General features: G+C 41.2%; 1 protein-coding gene across 1 annotated transcript in view; it reads right to left on the bottom strand.

Annotated features, from left to right (window-relative positions):
- Positions 1–8,943, bottom strand: part of Commd1 (copper metabolism (Murr1) domain containing 1) — a 121,308-nt gene that overhangs the window by 97,149 nt on the left and 15,216 nt on the right. The gene's annotated exons all lie outside the window — the stretch shown is intronic.

The following is an 8,943-nucleotide window of genomic DNA, read 5'->3' as shown; positions in this document are numbered from 1 at the left end:
CTGTGGCTCAAGTGGTAGAGCGCTAGCCTTGAGCTGAAGAGCTGAGGGACAGCGCCCAGGCCCAGAGTTCAGGCCCCACGACCGGACCCCTCCAACCCCAAAAAAAAGGTGAAGCTGGGCACCGGTGGCTCACGTCTGTAATCCTAGCTACTCAGGAGGCTTAGATCTGAGAATCACGGTTCAAAGCCAGCCAGGGAAGTCCAAGAGACTCTAACCACTAGGAAACCGGAAGTGGCGCTGTGGCTCAAGTGGTAGAGTGCTCGCCTTGAGCTGAAGAGCTGAGGGACAGCGCCCAGGCCCAGAGTTCAGGCCCCATGACCGACCAAAAAATAAATAAATAAATAAATAAAAAATAAAGTGAAATATCATGAGCTGTAAACATTCCAGCAAAAAAGAAAAAAAGAGAAAAGAAAGCAAATATTGCAAAGTATTAACTTTATTAAGTAAACGATATAATATATTCTTTTTGTTCTTGTTTAAATATTGCAATAATCTCCCCCCCACTCCAAAATGTCTCTATCTATAGAAAACTGAGGCATCAAGAAGATTCAGTAACCTGCTTCTCAAAATTCAAAGTAACAAATGGGATAGCTAGGATTCTAATCCACTCAGCCTAGCTCAATATCGGGGCTCTCAGCTTCTGTACTATACTGCCTCTCAGTCTATGGATCACAATTTGTTAAGAAACAGTGGGGGGGAAAAAAGATGACTGGGGCTGGGAAGGTGGCTCAGTGGTAAAGTGCTTGCCTTGCATGCCAGAGGCCCTGGGTTTGATTCTTCAGCACCACATAAGCAAACAGAAAAAAGCCGGAAGTGGCGCTGTGGCTCAAGTGGTAGAGTGCTAGCCTTGAGCTGAAGAGCTGAGGGACAGCGCCCAGGCCCAGAGTTCGGGCCCCACGACCGGACCCCCCAAAAAAAAAAAAAGATGACTGGAGGGTTAGCAAAAATGGTCAACAAATTAATATATATAAAGCATTTAAAACAATGCCTTATAGGACAAAGCATTACAGACCTTTTGTTCTAAAAAAAAAAAAACTATTATAGCTGGGCATTGGCAACTCAAGCCTATAATTCCTGCTATTCAGAAAGCTGAGATCTGAGGATCAGTTTAAAGCCAGCCAGGCAGAAATGTCTGTGAGATTCTAATCTCCAATAACCCACAAAAAGAAACTGGATGTACAGGTATAGCTCAAGTGGTAGAGCACCAGCCTTCAGTAAAAAAGCCAAGCAAGAGTGTGAGTAGCCTTCAAGCATAGTACTAGCATTAAAAAACAAAACAAAAAGCCAGCGTCAGTGGCTCAGGCCTGTAATTCCTGCTACTCAGGAGGCTGAGATCTGAGGACCCAGTTCAAAGCCAGCCCATGTGAGACTCTTATTTCCAATAAACCACTCAGAAAACTGGAAGTGTTGCAGTGGCTCAAGTGGTAGAATATTCACCTTGAGCTGAAGAGCTGAGGGACAGCGCCCAGGCCCAGAGTTCAAGCCCCACAACTGACCAAAACAAAAAAACCCAAAACCCTATTATGAGTGGTATGAGGTTGAGGTTCATTAACAGTATAAATTTGGGAAACCTGGTTAGGAATGTGGCTTAGTACTTGCCTAGCATGCATGAGGCCCTGGGTTCAACTTCTTGATACAACATAAAAAAAAGATTTTTTTTTTTTTGGTCAGTTATGGAGCCTGAACTCTGGGCCTGGGTGCTGTCCCTGCTCTTCGGCTCAAGGATAGCGCTGAGCCACTTGAACCACAGCACCCCTTCTGGCTTTTTCTGCTTATGTGGTGCTGAGGAATCGAACCCAGGGCCTCATGCATGCAAGGCAAAGCACTCTACCACTGAGCCACCTTCCTAGCCCCCAAATCAATTTTTTAAAATGGGAAACCACAAGTCATTGACAGTTATTTTGTTATCTGGGTTTGTTTATGATGGTACTAGGGTTTGAACTCATAACTCTGTACTTGCTAGGTAAATATGTCACCACTTCAGCCACTTCTCTAGCCCTGAATCATATTACTAGTTCTTAGTAATAAAACAACATTTTACTTCAGTGGTTAGAGAAAAAGATAATTAATAAATCTGTAATATTTCACTGGGACATATACAATGGTCCATTTTGTCAGTTGTGGGGCCTGAATTCTGGGCCTAGGCACTGTCTCTCAGCAATTCAGCTCAAGGCAAGAGGGACTAGGAAGGTGGTTCAGTGTAGAGTGCTTGCCTTGCATGCATGAGGCCCTGGGTCCGATTCCTCAGCACCACATAAGCAGAAAAAAGCCGGAAGTGGCGCTGTGGCTCAAGTGGTAGAGAGCTAGCCTTGAGCTAAAGAGCTGAGGGACAGCACCCAAGCCCAGAGTTCGGCCTCATGACCGGCAAAAAAAAAAAACAAAACAAAAAAATAGCTCAAGGTGAGAGCTCTACCACTTAAGCCACGGTGCCACTTCTGGTTTTCTGATGGTTAATTGGGGATAAGAGTCTCATTATTTCCTGCCCTAGCTGGCTTTGAACTGTGATCCTCAGATCTCAGCCTCCTAAGTAGGGAGGATTACAGGCGTGAGATACAAGCGCCTGCCTATAAATAGCCTTTTTGATATTCTTTTCCAGAGTATCAGGAGAATATCAGGTTCTCTATCTCTAGCAGATTCAAGAAGTCTGCTCTTTCCTGTTCGTGTCATGAAAAACTTCCTCCCTGCTGAAAAAGAGACCATCCACCCCCTCTTCCACTCACACAAGATCTCCTGTAGAAGATGAACAAAGAAAAATACGGTCAAAATAATTTATCTGCATGTATGAAAATAGAATAATGAAACCTGTTGAAGATTTTTGTACAACTAATGTATGCTAATAAAACAGCCAGGCACTGATGCTCATACCTATAATCCTAGATACCCTCGTGGCTGAGCTCTGACCATCAATTTTAAGCCAGACAGGGCAGACAAATATAAGACTCTTATCTTCAATTAACCAGCTGATAGCCAGAGTGGAGGTATGACTTAAGTGGTAGAGTGCTACCTTTAAGTGAAAAAGCCAAGTAAGAGTTGAAGGCCCTGAGTTCAAGCCCTACTACTAGCACTAAAAAAGAATTAACACAAAAAAAAAGTTAAAAAAAAAAAAGAAGTTTCCCATAGAGGAAAGGAGACATAGCCAACCCTTGCCTTTTAAATGAGTACTCCCCTCCTTCCTCCCTGTAATGTAGTTCTTCAAATACTCTTACCTTTGTTGTTTGTTGCTGTTTTCTGTGCCAGTCCTGGGGCATGAACTCAGGGCCTTGGTACTGTCCCTGAGATGTTTTGCTCAAGGCTAATACTCTACACTTGAGGCACAGCTCCACTTCTGGCTCTCTAATGTTTAGCTGGCTTACAAAACAATCTACTATACTACTGACACGGTATATGAAAGATTTGTTTTCAAGTCTTATTCTTGCTTTGTTTGGAGAAAAATAATCCAGAAGAACTTCTGACAAATTTCAAGGGTATCTAGAAGAATACATATAAGAATGGAATTGATAATGTTTAGAATGAAGGATTGGGAGTAGAGCACTTGCCCTGCATGTACAAGGCCCTGGATTTAATCTTGAGAACTGAAAAATAAAAATTTGATGAGATGTTACTTTAACAGAACAATTTATAGACACACTGGTATGGTATGGTATTTTAGGTGTTGTTACTATTTTAAATATACAAGTTACTACAGTTCATATTCCACTGCAGTGCATATTCCACTGCTTCTCAAATTGCCATGTTTTTGGAATATAATCAAACAAACAGTAAAAAAATGACCAACTATAAGAAAAGATTTTTAAGTGTACCTAAGAAAAATAAAATACCACAAAGACATCATCATAAACTGTGTAGATTGTAATGAAAATCAACTTGAATTTTAAATATTCTAAACTGGTTCTAGGGCTGGGAAGGTGGCTCAGTGGTAGAGTTCTTGCCTTTCATGCATGAGGACCTGGGTTCGATTCCTCTGTACCACATAAGCAGAAAAAGCTAGAAGTGCTGCTATGGTTCAAGTGGTAGAGCGCTAGCCTTGAGCTGAAAAGCTGAGGAACAGTGCCTAGGCCCAGAGTCCAGGCTCCGTGACCAGCAAACAACAACAACAACAAAAACTGGTTCTAAAAGTAAACTATGTAAGCTTTCTTTTACCACAAATATTATGATTAATGAAAATAGAAAGTGTACTCACAGACCACTTTCGATCCCTCTAAAGTGCATGTACAATCACAGTTGTAATCACTCATGATCATAGTTGTAACCATAGTGTAGTTGTACTTTAAAGCTACATGCATTTAAATACATAATAACTCAAGACTATCTGGCTTGTAATAAGTTTTCTTTTAGGCAAATATATTGTCTATGTCAGAAAAAATAACAAATAACAATTAGACCCAATCAAGGAATCTCTAGGACTTTAAGAAAGAAATCACCAAATCAGATATCTGAATGATTAAATGTCAGAACAATAATTCACTAAGTACTGAGAGGATGCAGAGCTACAGTAATTCCCATTCATTTCTGGAAGGATAAAAAAAAATGTCACTGCTACTTTAGACGACAGTTTGACAGTTTCTTACAAAACTAAACACTCTTACCATACGTTCTAGCCAGTGCTTTTCTTGGTATTCATCCAAATGAGTTGAAAACATGTCTACACATAAACCTGCGCATGAATATTTACAAAAGCTTTATTCATAATTGCCAAAATTTGGAAGGAACCAAGATGTCCTTCAGTAAGTGAATGGATAAACTGTGGTACATCTCAACAGTGGAGTCTTTATCAGTGCTGAAAGGAAATGAGCTCTTTGGACATAAAAAGCTAGAGAGATACCTTAAGTGACTATTACTAAGCAAAAGGAGCCAATCCAAAATGCCACTTACTGTATGAGTCCAACCACATTACGTTCTAGAAAACTGGGGAAACAACAGAGATCAATGGTCACCAGGAGAACAAAGAAGGAAAGGTTGAGCACAGTCCATGTTGAGGACAATGAAATCATTCTCTATGACACTATAATGGTGGATATGTTACTATATGCCCATCAAAACCCACAGCATTTACAACACAAACTATGTAAACTATGGATCCTGTATGACAATGATGTATCACCATAGGTTCACCTACAGTGGTAAACATATGACTCTGGTGTGAATTGAAAATGGGAGTGATCTTGTCTATATGAGACACTCTTTGTACCTTCTATTCAATTGTGATAGGAATCTAATAATGCTCTTAAAAAGTAAAATCTAACAAAGGAGGAGGCAACAATGCTTGATACGAAATGTAATCATTACCTTGCCCATGTAAATGTAATCCCTCTGTACAGTATTTTCACAATTAAAAAAAAAAAAGTAAAGTCTAAGCCAGGCATTGTTGGCTCATACCTGTAATCATAACTACTTAAGAGTGTGAGATCTGAGGATTGCAGTTCAAAGCCAGCCAGGGCAGGAAAGTCTAAGACACTCCTAGCTCCAATTAATCACCAGAAAACCAGAAATGGCACTGCAGCTTAAAGTGATAAAGTGCTAGCCTTGAGCAAAGAGCTCAAGGACAGTGTCCAGGCCCTAAGTTCAAGCCCCATGACCAACAACAACAAAAATCTATTTACATTTTTACAAATGTAACAACAGCCAGGCACCAGTGGCTCATGCTTATAATCCTAGCTATTCAGAAGTCTGAGATCTGAGGATCGTAGTTCAAAGTCAGCCTGGGCAGGAAAGCCCCTGAGACTCTTATCTCCAATAAACTACAGAAAAAGCCAGAAGTAGTGCTATGGCTCAAATGGAAGAGCGCTAGCCTTGAGCACAAAGAGGCTCAGGGACAGCGTGCAGACTCTGACTTCAAGCCCCAGGACCAGAAAAAAAACAAACCAACAAAAAAGTAGGTTGGGAATATGGCTTAGTAGAATGCTTGCCTAGCATGCATGAAGCCTTAGTTCTATTTCTCAGTACCACATAAGCAGAAAAAGCCAGAAGTGGCACTGTGGTTCAAGTGGTAGAGTGCTAGTCTTGACCAAAAGAAGCTCAGGGTCAGTGCCCAGGCCCTGAGTTCAAGCCCCAGGACTGGCCAAAAAAAATTTTTTTTTAAGTAAACAATGATGTGGTTTTAGTAATGATGGGAAATTTTTTTTTTTGGGTCCGGTCGTGGGGCCTGAACTCTGGGCCTGGGCGCTGTCCCTCAGCTCTTCAGCTCAAGGCTAGCGCTCTACCACTTGAGCCACAGTGCCACTTCCGGCTTTTTTCTTTTTGCTTATGTGGTGCTGAGGAATCGAACCCAGGGCCTTGTGCATGCAAGGCAAGTGCCCTACCACTAAGCCACCTTCCCAGCCCATGATGGGAAATTTTTAATTAAACAATTTTCATACCAAAAAATGTACATGAGAGCTGGGTGCTAGTGATTCACATTTGTAATCCTAGCTACTCAGAAGGTTGAGATCTGAGGACTGCAGTTCAAAGCCAGTCCAAGTAGGAATTTTATCTCTAATTAACAACTAAAAAGCCAGACCTGGGCTTGTGGGCTGTGGCTCAAATGGTAGAATGCCACCCTTGAACACAAAAGCTCATGGACAGCCCAGACCCTAAGTTCAAGCCCAAGGACCAGCATGAAAGAAAGAAAGGAAGGGTGGGGGGAAGGACAGAAAGAGGAAGGGAAGGAGGGAGGGAAGGAAGGAAGGAAAAAAGGAAGGAAGGAAGGAAGGAAGTCGGTCACATGAAAAAAATCTAATGTTTTGTTTTCATTTTGTTTTGGGGGAAGTTTTTTGCTTTTTCATTTTATTTTATTTTGAATAGGGAAGGGGATATTAGGGCTTGAACTCAACCTCATGCTCATTTTTGCTCATGGCTAGCACTCTACAATATGAGCCACCTTTTCGGTACAGCTTTTTTTTTTCCCTGCTTATTAAGATATAAAGAGTCTCAAGACTTTTCTGCCAGGGCTGGCTTTGAACTCGGATCCTCTAAGTCTCAGTCTCCTGAGTAGCTAGGAATACAGGTGTGAGCCGCAGGCATCCAGCTACCTATGTTTGTTTTTTTTTACATTCACCTAGTCTTTATTGAGCACCTATTCTGTATTTGGTATTTTTCATTGTTAATGTAATTTTATTGTTAATAAGGTGTTATACAGAGGAGTTACCATTTCACAAATCAGGTATTAAGTATAATTCTGTTTTTGGACAATGTCACCCTTTCCTTCACTTTTCCCCAGTTTCCCTCTCCCACCCATGCCCATGTTACATGGGTCATTTTCACACTGTGTACTGAATAGCATAATTCCATTGGTACACCCTTCCTTTGTCTCTTTCTATAGTTCCCTCTGTCCCCCAAAAGAAAAAAAAACACCAAAAAATAAACATCACTACCACTAGCAACAACCATAAAAACAAAAATCTGTGTTTCCATTTCCTAGAGTTCATGTCAATAAATAGTATTTTAAATGTCCAGAGAAGTTACATCTTTGTTTTTTTTCCCCTAAGAGTATCCTTTAGATGTTTGTGCCTAGAAGCCTGATAGGTTATCATATTCAGTTATATTTTAGATCTAGCTTCCACAAATGAGAGAAAACATGTGCTGTTTGTCTCTCTGATCTTGGCTTACTTTATTTAGCATCATTTGTTCTAGGTTCATCCATTTCCCTGCAAATTACACAATCTTATTCATTCTAATGGATGAATAAAATTACATGGAATATATATACCACATTCTTGATCCACTCATCTGCTGCAAGGCATCTGAGCTGGTTCCATAATTTGGCTATTGTGAATAGTGCAGCAATGAACATGGATGTGCAAGTGTCTTTACCATATTCTGACTTGTAATGATCTGGGCAGATGCTCAAGAGTGGTATGACTGGGTCATAAGGAAGTTCTATGTTTAGTTTTTTGAAGAATCTCCAAATTGCCTTCCAGAGTGGACTGTGGCTCTAATGGTAGAACGCCACTAGTTTACATTCCCACCAACAGTCCAATAGGCTTCCTATTTCCTCACTTCCTAGCCAAGTATTTGTAGTTCAAATTCACTGGAATGAGGTGGAAATCCCAATGTTGTTTTGATTTGCATTTCCTTTATGGCCAAGGATATTGAGCATTCCTTCCTACATCTATTTGCTTTTTTTTTTTAATGGGGTGAGGGGTTGTTGGTCGTGGGGCCTGAACTCTAGGCCTGGGCACTGTCCCTCAGCTCTTCAGGTCAAGGCTAGCACTCTACCATTTGAGCCACAGTGCCACTTCTAGCTTTTTCAGCTTATGTGGTACTGAGGAATCAAACCCAGGTCCTCCTGCATGCAAGGCAAGCATTCTACCACTGAGCCACCTTCCCAACCCCTATTTGCCATTTTTAATTCTAAGAAGTCTCTCTTAAGCTTCTTTGTCCATTTCTTGATTGGTTTATTAGTGTTGTTCTGACTTTGAGGTCCTTGATCCACTTTGAATTGAAAATGGTGCATGGTATGGTATGGTATTTTAGGTGTTGTTACTGTGGAGTCCAAAGACAAGAACAAGCCAGCACATCCAGTGTTTGTTCTGTTTACTCCTTGTTCTATTGTTTTTGGCTTTTTAAGTCAAGGTCCCATTGTACAGCACAGGATAGCCTCAAATTCACTCTGTAGGCCAGAGCTGGTTTTAAGCTCATGATCTTCCCACCTCCTATCAGTTTTCCAAGTGCTAAGATTATAGATGTGAAACACCACACACCTTCTGCCAGTTTTCTAGACAAAAAAAACTATTAGGATGAAGCATCCAATAGATTTAACTATTGGAATCTGAAAAATGACAAACCCATTGATTAAAAGATTCTGACAACAATTGCCGGGCAGCTACTCAGGAGGCTGAGATCTGAGGATCACGGTTCAAAGCCAGCCCGGGCAGGAGAGACCGTGAGACTCCTATCTCCAGTAAAACCACCAGAAAACCGGAAGTGGCGCTGTAGCTCAAGTGGAAGAGCGCTCGCCTTGAGCTG

This window comes from Dipodomys ordii, unplaced genomic scaffold (assembly GCF_000151885.1).
Source record: "Dipodomys ordii isolate 6190 unplaced genomic scaffold, Dord_2.0 Scaffold63, whole genome shotgun sequence".
In the NCBI taxonomy this organism is placed as follows: Eukaryota; Metazoa; Chordata; class Mammalia; order Rodentia; family Heteromyidae; genus Dipodomys; species Dipodomys ordii.
The sequence above is the reverse complement of the archived record's forward strand: the minus strand, read 5'-3'. Positions and strand labels throughout refer to the sequence as shown.